Source organism: Cibotium barometz, chromosome 25 (assembly GCF_041138505.1).
Source record: "Cibotium barometz isolate CiBa-2024 chromosome 25, ASM4113850v1, whole genome shotgun sequence".
Classification (NCBI taxonomy): domain Eukaryota; kingdom Viridiplantae; phylum Streptophyta; class Polypodiopsida; order Cyatheales; family Cibotiaceae; genus Cibotium; species Cibotium barometz.
This window is the reverse complement of record NC_141070.1, coordinates 47,762,523-47,773,101: the sequence shown is the minus strand read 5'-3', so window position 1 is coordinate 47,773,101 and position 10,579 is coordinate 47,762,523. Positions and strand designations below refer to the sequence as shown.

At 39.3% G+C, this 10,579-nt stretch overlaps 1 long non-coding RNA gene across 1 annotated transcript; it reads left to right on the top strand.

Annotated features, from left to right (window-relative positions):
* The first annotated feature begins 8,732 nt into the window (after positions 1–8,732).
* LOC147624648 (uncharacterized) lies at positions 8,733–10,484 on the top strand. The gene is made up of 3 exons (XR_015269120.1): positions 8,733–8,864; positions 8,952–9,042; positions 10,356–10,484. It is a non-coding gene; the product is annotated as an uncharacterized LOC147624648 (long non-coding RNA).
* Positions 10,485–10,579: the final 95 nt, after the last annotated feature.

The following is a 10,579-nucleotide window of genomic DNA, read 5'->3' as shown; positions in this document are numbered from 1 at the left end:
CAACATATTCCGAGGATGAAATCTACATCAGGAAGGGGGGCATGTTAACCCTCATTGGAAACCTCTCCAGTGTCATTGTATATTTTACGTGTGTGATCACCGCTTGTCTATGAAATGCGTGCCACATGATTAATAATGGATATTGTATTCTTAGATTAAGTATTTGCATAAGCCTAGGCGGTCATGGGTGGATAGCCATGGACCTATAATGAATGTAAAGGGTTGTTGAGTCTTATCGGGGGTGTAACTTCTATGTTATGACTACATGTACAATGCTAAAACAAATCATCCTTGGAAGGTGATAGATAGTCAAACATGATTGCAACACAGATTGGACAATGAGAACAACCACAATCAAGCTTGCATAATAGACGATAAATGTTCTTCTTGTTGAAGCCAACATAAGGAGGATGCCGCATACAACATGCAATGCCTATAGTTAGGTAATGCATGGTGCAAGGGGATAGAATTGTAGGTAGAACAGTGGCTCCACAACATCTCTCCCCTAGTGGTGCATAAAAATAGTGTGAGTGGGTCTGGAAAGGGGGAATACTTATCTGCCCTCAATAGTACCATTCTTGGTGGAAATCTAGGTCCAGGATAGGGTCACTTGTGTCAGTCCACAAAAAGTCCATGCTTATGGCCTATAGTCACAACAAAGTCGTATTTCATTCTTCTATTTGATATGTGCTCCTTCTCATCATTTTTTTTTTGAAATGTGTATGGTTAGTTAGTTTTTTAGTATGTGTATAGTTGCTATATTATTGTGCATTGTTGAGTTAAGCTAGATTGTCATGCGTTAGCTTTTTTCCAATAGGCTCCCTCTTTATATGGACATAAATTTTGTCGAGGAGCAAAACATGGAGGAAAAAAGTAAAGAATTTAGCATAAGTCCCCCCTTCCTACTTTCTATCATACCTTGACCTCATGGAAGGTATTGTAGGTTTTTTGCAACTATTCCTTCCAACTTTGCTCCATCAATGTTTGTTGGCTACTAGGAGCTCTCTTTGTTCCTTGTTATGGTGGTAGGTCAACTTCCAGCTTTAATGGCACGGTAAAGGGCTCTCATAAGACCGGATGGAGCTTATGGTTTCACCAGTATTGATGAGCAATGGAGTTAACGTGGGTTGCTCGCGTTGGGGCTTGGATAGCCATCAATGGTTTTGTAACCTTTAGCGATGTAGAGGCTTCACCAATGATCACCATGTCTTGTGTGATAGGGTTTCTCTTTGGGATCTAAACTTTTTTGGGCGTTAGTAGTGAAGGTTCTTTTACAATAGCTTTTCCTTTATTGGCATTTGAGCCATTGAAGCCTTTGTCCATCATTGATGAGGAGGTTTGGAAATTGGTAAGTGGCGGTAGTGAGACTAGGAGTATACTTTTATGTTTTGGTATCCAAATACAATGGTTACTCTCGTAGTAGACTTAAGCTTTTAATAAGCATTTGGGGATCCATTTTGGGGTAACCTATGATTTGGACTTCCTATGCTAATTCTTGTGTTGAGGTCCTCCTTTCTTGTCGGTTGAGGTGGTATGGATTGAGAAACCTTGGGAATCGATTTCTAGGTAGATTTGGGTTATCGCTTTGTAGCCCGTCAAATCTATTTGTTCTTTTGATATGCAGGTGTCTATTGTGTGCAGGTAGAAGGATCAAGAGTTTTTTGAATATTGGACATTGAAGTGGAGGGAGTTGAAGCTTCCATAGATTTTATAGACGTTGAAGCTTCCCCTCTTTGCAACCCTCGATAATAGTGAGAGGGAGTTGAAGCTTCCATAGATTTTATAGATGTTGAAGCTTCCCCTCTTTGCAACCCTCGATAATAGTGAGAGGTGGCAGAGTTTTATGAGTAGATTGTTCAGTTATGGTTTCACCCACAAAGACACACCCTATCGACCAGTCAATCATACATTCTATAGCGTTGGTTTAGGTAATCTTCTGACAAGCATAACTAGGAAGTTTGCCACCACCATCAGTTGCTTGCTGCCATCACAGTATATCTCTATTTATAATAGCCCAAGAACCTTGTTATTTCTACCATGGATACCTTTCACCTTTAAGGGGTATCTACGAGTTGGGGTTTTCCCAACGGGTTCCATGCATTGAAGGAAATTATATTATGACTAGCCCCCATATCAAGCAATGCATTATAAAACACTTACCATAAGGACTAGGCAGTTGAATGGATGTTCGTAGAGGCACTATGTGCTCCTCTGTGTCCCCTTCAACTTCTCCCACAAAGGCTTGTGCAGTAAGTCTAAGGTTCCCTTCTTGTTGTTGTTGTAGTTTGGCTCCTCTTTCCCTTGCCTCCTCTTGGGCTTGGGTCTTCTTTTGAGCTGCCCTTTACTTGGCGGCTTTCTTGTCATGTGAAGCATGTAAGGATTCTTCAGTAAGAGGTCTAGAGTATTTTTTAAACTTACTTTCATTAAGGAAACCAATAATTTTAACTTTGTCAAGAGTCTCAACACATATAGTATCTTGTAGAGTAACTTCACAAACCCTAAAATGGTACCTTTTTAGTATATTTAAGCTTTTTCTTTTCAACTGTGGACCCCATACATGAGTATAAGATCTCATACCTTGATCTCCTTGTCCTTGAGGTTTCTGTCAACCATTTCTTTCTCAATCCTTTTCTGTTAGCATGTTTTTCACTACAATTCGTCTCTTTTCAGTGAGTTTTTCTAAAACAAATAGCCGATTTATTACCATCAAGCTTTTCACTTATAGATACCCTTAAGGTAGAGATCATGAACTCCCAAGGCATTACTGTCTCAACTCTGTACACCATCTTAAAAGGCATGTAATTAATTACAACTTTGTATGATGTGTGATAGTCCCATAAAGCTGTTGTGAGCTTAGACTCCTAGTAAGTGAGTCGAGCTTCAATAATCTTTGTCATTATTGAAATAAGAACCTTGTTGGTGCTCTTTGCTTGGCCATTTTCCTGTGGGTAATATGGCATTGACTTATGTGAGCAATCATGAATAGGTTAGTGAGATTTTTTATTACATCATTGTTGATAAAATGCTTACCTTGATCACGCACTAGCTCAAATGGACATCCAAAGTGTGTAATGATGTTCTCATAGAGAAACTTAGTAGTCACCATGGCATCCGCTTTTCGTGAAGCTCTTGCTTCATTCCATTTAGTTACATAATCTGTGGGGATGATGAAGCGTGCTTGTGTTCCACATGTAGCAGAACTAATAGGACCAATGAAATTTAAGCTCCACTTTTCGAAAGGTTAGTCGACTCTAATAGGAGAATGCAGTGGCATCATGTCCTTCTTCTATGGCTTTGCACATCGTTGGCACTCGTCACATTTCAAGTTGATGAGAAGAAAGGTATATCTGATTCCACTAGATGTCTAGAATTAACCCTTACACTTTCTAGTTATTGTGCCACTTTCTATATTTTTACAAACTGGGAAGCGTAAGGAGGGGACAACCATGGGAATTATGTATAGGAAAATATTTAGATTTTTCCTTTGATTGCAGAGGGTGGTTGAAATTAACGCATTTGCTGGGAGAGGCGGCCGGCAGCACAGCAGACAGAGACCAGGCCAAGGTCCATGGACATGATGCTGCGTTGGCGCACTATCTTGGTCGGCTTCCTGTGTGGGATGGCATCGCCATTATCCACAAGGACTACACCCCTCAATCTGCTTTTTGAAAGCCCTCTCTAAGGTGCTCTGTGTAGCCTCTATGGCATAGAGCACCAAATGTATAGTTTTGATTAAAAAATCCCTTGCCTTGATGTTTTTGGTTCTGGATTTAGGGGTAAGCTTCTTGCTCGTATAGGTATAGCCAAAAGCATAGGCATAGAGGATCCTCAAGAAATAGACCAATCACTCCTTGAGCACACTCTGCCCAATAACAAGAGAAGGAAGCTCAATATTGTAAGAAAGCTTTTGTAAAGATGATGTATAACTTCTTATTATGAATATAATACAGTTTTTCAAAACTTATTTTCATCAAGTATATCATTGTTTTTTCTAGTTTGTACCATCTATGTTTTTGTGAATGCATTAGAAATGACCCTGGGAGCTCGGGGGAGCAGTGCCAAAACAGTGCGAATTTTGAGCCTACACCGTCGCTGTAGAGCCCAAATTCGCACTATTTTGGCACAGCTTTCTCAGCTCTTTCAGGAGCAATTCTGATGCATTGGATGATAAATAATATATTTTTACACACGATTAAAGGTATTTTTATCTTATAAATTACTGTTTTTCATAATCAATGTACTCATCAGAAATGATTCTTAGTGGCTGGGGGAGTAGTGCCAGAACAGTGCGAATTTTGAGCCTGCACCGCTGTTGTAGAGCCCAAATTCGCACTTTTCTGGCATAGCTTCCCTAGCCCTCCAGGAGCAATTTTAATGCATTGGATGACAAATAATGTATTTTTACATATGATTAAAGGTATTTTTATCTTGTAAATTATTATTTTTTATAATTAATATACTCAACTTCATTATCAAAAATGATCGTGAGTGGCTGGGGGAGCAGTGCCGTCAGAACAGTGCGAATTTTGAACCTGCATCGCCATTGCAGAGCCTAAATTCACACTGTTCCTGGGCATAGCTTTCCCAGTCCTCCAGGAGCAATTCTGATACATTGGATGACAAACAATGTAATTTTACACATGATTAAAGCTATTTTTATCTTATAAACTATTGTTTCTCACAATTAGTGTACTCAACTTCATTATAAATGTATCAAAAACGATCCTGAGTGGCTAGGGGAGCAGTGCCAGAACAGTGCAAATTTTGAGCCTACATCGCCGCTACGCAGAGCCTAAATTTGCAATGTTCTGGCATAGCTTCCCCAGTCCTCCAGGAGCAATTTTGATGCATTAGATGATAAACACTGTATTTTTACACATGATAGTTACATGGCTTGATATGCACACATACATTTGTGCACCACATTTTTAACACCCTCCCTTGGTTCCCAAACGGTTCCCATCCCAAGAGAGTAATTTGACATACATGACATGGCATTCTTTGCCCCCCTTGATGGAGACACATATACATCACTTAGCCTACATCATTGGTGGGGCTAAATGATGTAGGCTAAGTGACATGCACACATACATTTGTGCACCACATTTTCAACACCCTCCTCCCTTGGTGCCTAAACGGGTCCCATCCCAAGAGAGTAATGTGACATCAACATGACTTCAGCTATATCAGGATCTATTTTCATGGCATTTACATTGGGTCTTTTCATTAAATCCTTCCAGCTAGAGCACAATTCCTCAGTTATCTTCAAGGCTTCTACATATTATAAGTACTATTCTTCCCTTGAGGCTTGGTGGGTCTCTAGCTCTAATCTTTGCTAGTTTCTTAACTCTTTTGAGTATAGCTTCTCTCTTTTGGAGGAATTCTCTAAGAAGGGCCTGGTGTTGGTGACACTTCTCCTTTGTCATTATTGTTCTTTGAGGAGCTTCTTAGTATTGAACCTACACTTAAGCCCTTGATTAGTAACATTTTTGGCTCTTTGGAAAACTTATTCCTCGTTTTTTATTGCTCCTTTCTCGGAGGAATTGGTGTCTCTATTTTTGGAAACATTGGGGTCACATTTCTGATTGGAATTATGTCTCTACCGTTCTCATCATAAAATTGTGTTCCCATTGATATAAGGCATGCATATATCATGGCTAGTAAGTGCATCTAGTTTTCCTTCTCTTCAAGGATTGTTAGTGAAGTTATGGGAGCTTCACTTTTAACTCGCATATTTTAGCACTTTTTTTCCATTGAAGTGGTGCATGTGTATTAAGTCCAAGTGAGCAGTCGTATCTAACCCTAAGTCATCAGTGTTATGGAGACTTCTTTTTTGTACTTATGGTCTTTTAGGTTTACCTTAATGGTATTCCCCTCTTCACAGAGGTGAATGACATCATAACCCCAATCATGAATCATAGACAATTGGTGCATGGATGGTCTCCCCAAAATTACATCGTAATTGGTGGCCTTCCAAAGTCAACAACAACAAAATATGTATGCTTGTAGATTAGGCCACGTGATGTTACATCTATGTCCTTCAAGATTCCCACTAGCTTGAGGACTATTTTTTCTCTTTTAAGGGACTTGCCCCCCCATCTTTACCACATGTCTTTTGTTGTAATGCTCACTCCCTCTCCCCCGTTAAGGATTGATTGAGGACTATTTTTGCTCTTTTAAGGAGCTTGCTTCCCCATCTTTACCACATGTATTTTGTTGCGATTCTCACTCTCTCTCCCTCTCCCTCTCCCTCGTTAAGGATCATAATGGTGGTTACTCCTCTCAATTTGATTGGAATGATGGCATTCATATCATCACCCTCATATTACTTCTCCAACTACACTAATTGAAACATACTTGAATGTCCATCATGGTTTATCTATTTTAGTTTGGTCTATCTCCTCAATTTCTCCAATTGGTTTGAGCTTTTCTTTCATCCACTGATGGACTTCATCCCAAGCTTCTAGTTAACAGGCTATTTATTGAGCCACTGACTTTCGTGATTGGGGCTAAGAGGATTGCTTTTGAGGTTCCTATTTCCCTTCTTAGAGATGGCACATTAGCAACTATCATTGAGTCATCATCCACACCCATGTAGGATAGTGTAGTCAGTTAATGAGCTAGGCTTTGATTTACATGGCACCCATGCCCATTCTGAAGGTATTCTCTCAGTGTATCCTCCCATTAGGAATTCTCCAAGGGCATATTTCCTCTCTTGGTTGAAACTTTCTCTTATGATGTGCTCACGGAGCAACCTTGTATTCTCGGTTTCATTAAGCTCCAAGAGCTCTTTCAATGTTCTTGTTTTGTTTTCATACTCTTTGTGAGTTGTAGTGGGCAATCGTGGTTCAACCTTCCTTGGTGACTCCTCCTCTGGTTCCTAACTTGAGACACTCCCCTCTATGATAGGCTCTAATGGCATTTTAACAAGGGTTCTCGATGGGAACAAGGAAATCGATCCCAAATACCCTTCTATCTCTAGCTGGGTCTACTGCACCAATTTGTGTGTGTCGTTCAACCTCGAGATTTTCTCTCTCAGGTTAGAATAGTCTTGTAACTTATCGGGAAAGGGTTATTCTAATCCTTTGAATTTATACTTCCCTTCCATGGCTTTCTTGGCCATTTCAAGAAGCTTATCCTTTGGTCCATTATGATTTATTCATTCTCACTTTCCTTGCCTCGTTCCTCATCTTGAGAGTGATTTGAATTGGCAATTCTGGAGATCGAAGATGTAAGACAAATAACATTGGATGAAGAGAGGGGGTTAAATGGTCTTGATGTGACGACGTGTGACTTGTGCTGATAGTAGAGAGAACCCTAGAACTCTGGATTCAACCCCTTCTTTCCCTCCATGTTAAAGGTGTGTGTATACAAAGAAAAAGGTAGTTTAATGAAGAACTAGGCCAATTGATATTGTACCCTCTTGGACACCCTTAAAGAAAGAGACATGGAGCTCACAAAGTCCATTAATGAGGAGAAGAAAACCGCATAATCCAGAGAGGAGAAAGTTAAAGAAGGCAAGCTCAAAGTTTGCGTCTAGGGAGAAAGAGTTCGTCGAGGCCCAAAAGGCATAGGTCTAAATGTAGCAAAAACAACTTAAAATAAAGAAATCTAGCTGAGTGGATCATGAAAAAGAGCTTTCACTTGAAAGGGGCTGCCTCGACCTTATGTAAACCAAGCTTGCACAAGTGGAAGAAATAATAGTACAAGAAAAGATATCTAGATATGGAGGCATAAGAGACCACTCTAAAATAACAGATTAGTAACCTCCAAAAAGAAAGTAACTAAACAAAAAAGGCATGCAAAACAAGTTGGAAAAGAAAATATGCTTAAAATCCAACAGGATGTGGTTACCTATCTAAAAAATTAAATGCAAGATGCTCATGCTTAAAATCCATCAAGATGTGGCTAATAGTAATGGAACTGAGATTTGGCGATTAAAGACTAAGGGGGAATAATGTGGGCTAAACCTAAGCTAACGGAGAGCCTCACCCTAGCTTTGATACCATGTTAGAAAACATGGATCTAGAGTTTGCCATAGCCATGGAGATGGTGATGAAGAAGATGAATTCAGGTGGATGAAGCCTTAGCTTACTCGTGGTGTATGAGTGTGTGTGCTAATTAAGATGCACTCCAGTACAATTAGACACCAAGATGAATTAGCTTGGAGAGACTTGAGATAAGTGAAAGCAATGTGTTCATTGCTTGAAAATGGATCCCTTTTATAGGAGTTGGGTACATGCTCTTAGGCTTCCATATGTGGGATTATCCTTGCTTGCCTATGTGGTTGCTTGTTAGGTGTTTGATTCTTACTCACTCCCTACCTTCCCTATACTCAATGGCACCACATTTCTCAACATGGCATTCTCAACATCTTCATTGCATATCATGGACATCATCATCCACGTAACATCACCATCTTTGACTCGCATGTGCGTACCATAAGCATACATAATCACAGAGCTTTGCTTGACAAAGGAAATTTATATTTTATAAATATATGTACAAAAATTAAGAGCTTAATTAAAAGCTTAAACACACACTAGTAATTAGTACACAGGCAACAAGTAAAAGCAATCGCTTTTGAGAAGGCAAACGGAAGTGAAAAAGGAACAAACAAGCTAAGGGGTGTGGAGAACTCAGAGAGCATAAAATGAAAATGAAATTAACCTACTGAGCATAGGTATTAGTGATATTATTCAAAGATTAAGAAGGGTTAATTAAAGCGTAATAAAAAGTGGGCAAAATAGAACATGCAGGCTGAGATCTCACACGGGAGTGCTCCAAATGAGTTCATGAGGCCGCCATTCGATTCGTAGCACCGAAAGACCCCCCACGTGTGACTTGATTTGTGCCGATTTGCTGTGAGTTTCGGGAATTTGTCATTTTCCTCGATTTTTATACGCATGGACTGCAATGCCGATTTTGTGCATTTTTTTGGGGATTTGCAGTCACAAGCTAGGTCGCCCTGATGTCCTCGAAACCCCTCTAAGAGGGTTTGGCTTGAGATGCTATGTTGTGGAGAGAACAAGCATCTACAAGGTCAGTCTCTCCTTCTTCGTTTTGGATAAACTTGGGATTAGTGACTTAATTAGTAAAAATTTAGTAAAATTAGTATTTAACTAAGCTAATTAGTCATGTTGGGGCTGAGAGGGGTCAGTGGTGGACAAGGCTTTGATACCATGTGAATCTTAGGATGCATGGGGAATGTGATGGCTATGGCGGCTCAAAGATGGCATAAGACATGATTAATAAAGTTGGTTTAGCTAATAGAGTAAGATTAGTAAAGAGAGCAAATGTTAAGCAAGTCACTGAAAAATTCTGCATAATAACTATCATGGGAGTGAAGAAAGAGCCTAGCTCCGATACCAACTTGAGAAACTTGGATGAGAGCAAAATTAGGAGGATAAGGATAAGCTAAACATGGAGAGAGAGAGAGACAAAATGTAACAAAAAGCTTATGAATATGCTTTAGCTAAAAACAAGGCTTACAATATACCTTTCTCCTCTCACATAATATGAGAGAGAGTTGATCCCTTTATAGCTTCTAGGCTAGGGTTTGGTACACACAAACCTTATCTCAACATGAGATGATTTGCTACACACACACATACATATCTTATCTCTAATATAACCATATAATTTCAACATAAACAAGATATGGGATAAAAGAGAGCTGCGTGGTAATGTGTGGTGAGCCACGGGAGAAGAAGAAAAAGAAGAAGAAGAAGAAGAAGAAGAAGAAGAAGAAGAAGAAGAAGAGGGAAGAGAAGGAGGAGGAGAAGAATAACAAGAAGAAGAAGAAGAAGAAGAGGAAAAGAAGGAGAAGAAGAAGAGGGGAGAAGACTAAGAGAAGAACAAGACGAAGAAGGAAAAAAAGAAGAGAAGAAGAAGAAGGTGAAGAAGAAGAAGAAGAGAGGAGGAGAAGGAGAAGAAGAAGAAGAGGGGAGAAGACGAAGAGAAGAACAAGACGAAGAAGGAAAAAAAGAAGAGAAGAAGAAGAAGGTGAAGAAGAAGAAGAAGAGAGGAGGAGAAGACAATATCTTGGTGCAATACACAATTTTCTAGCCTATGCATTAGTAAAAAAATACTTAAACTTTTTGAGACCAAGAGTGACCATTGTCATATGGTATCTTTAGCAAATGGTCATGACCAAATTGTTTGGATTTAATGATTTTAGATGTGCCATTAGTTATGCAAGGATTCACTACTTGGGTAAATTTTTAGATTATGCACCTAACTCAAGGCCAACGTTATTCTACGCTGTGCAGTTATTTCACTCAAGTAGTTTATAAACTTGAGTTTGTGCATGAGGGTAGGCATGCTGTTATGTGTGGTGTAAGCATGATGTGCAGGTTATATCGACGATTTCTACCATGGAGCTGCGTTGAGCTTTCAACAATTATCAGGTTGACTTATGCACGATAAGTCCTCATCTTTACCGAATGATTTCATTTTTAGTTATTTACAAATTGTTTTAAATTCTCTAATTTTCTTAACTTTTTCATTTTGTAGCTAACAATACATTAATGTAAGACTTTCTTACTTTTAGATTCTATTTTATGTCATCAAGTTTTAT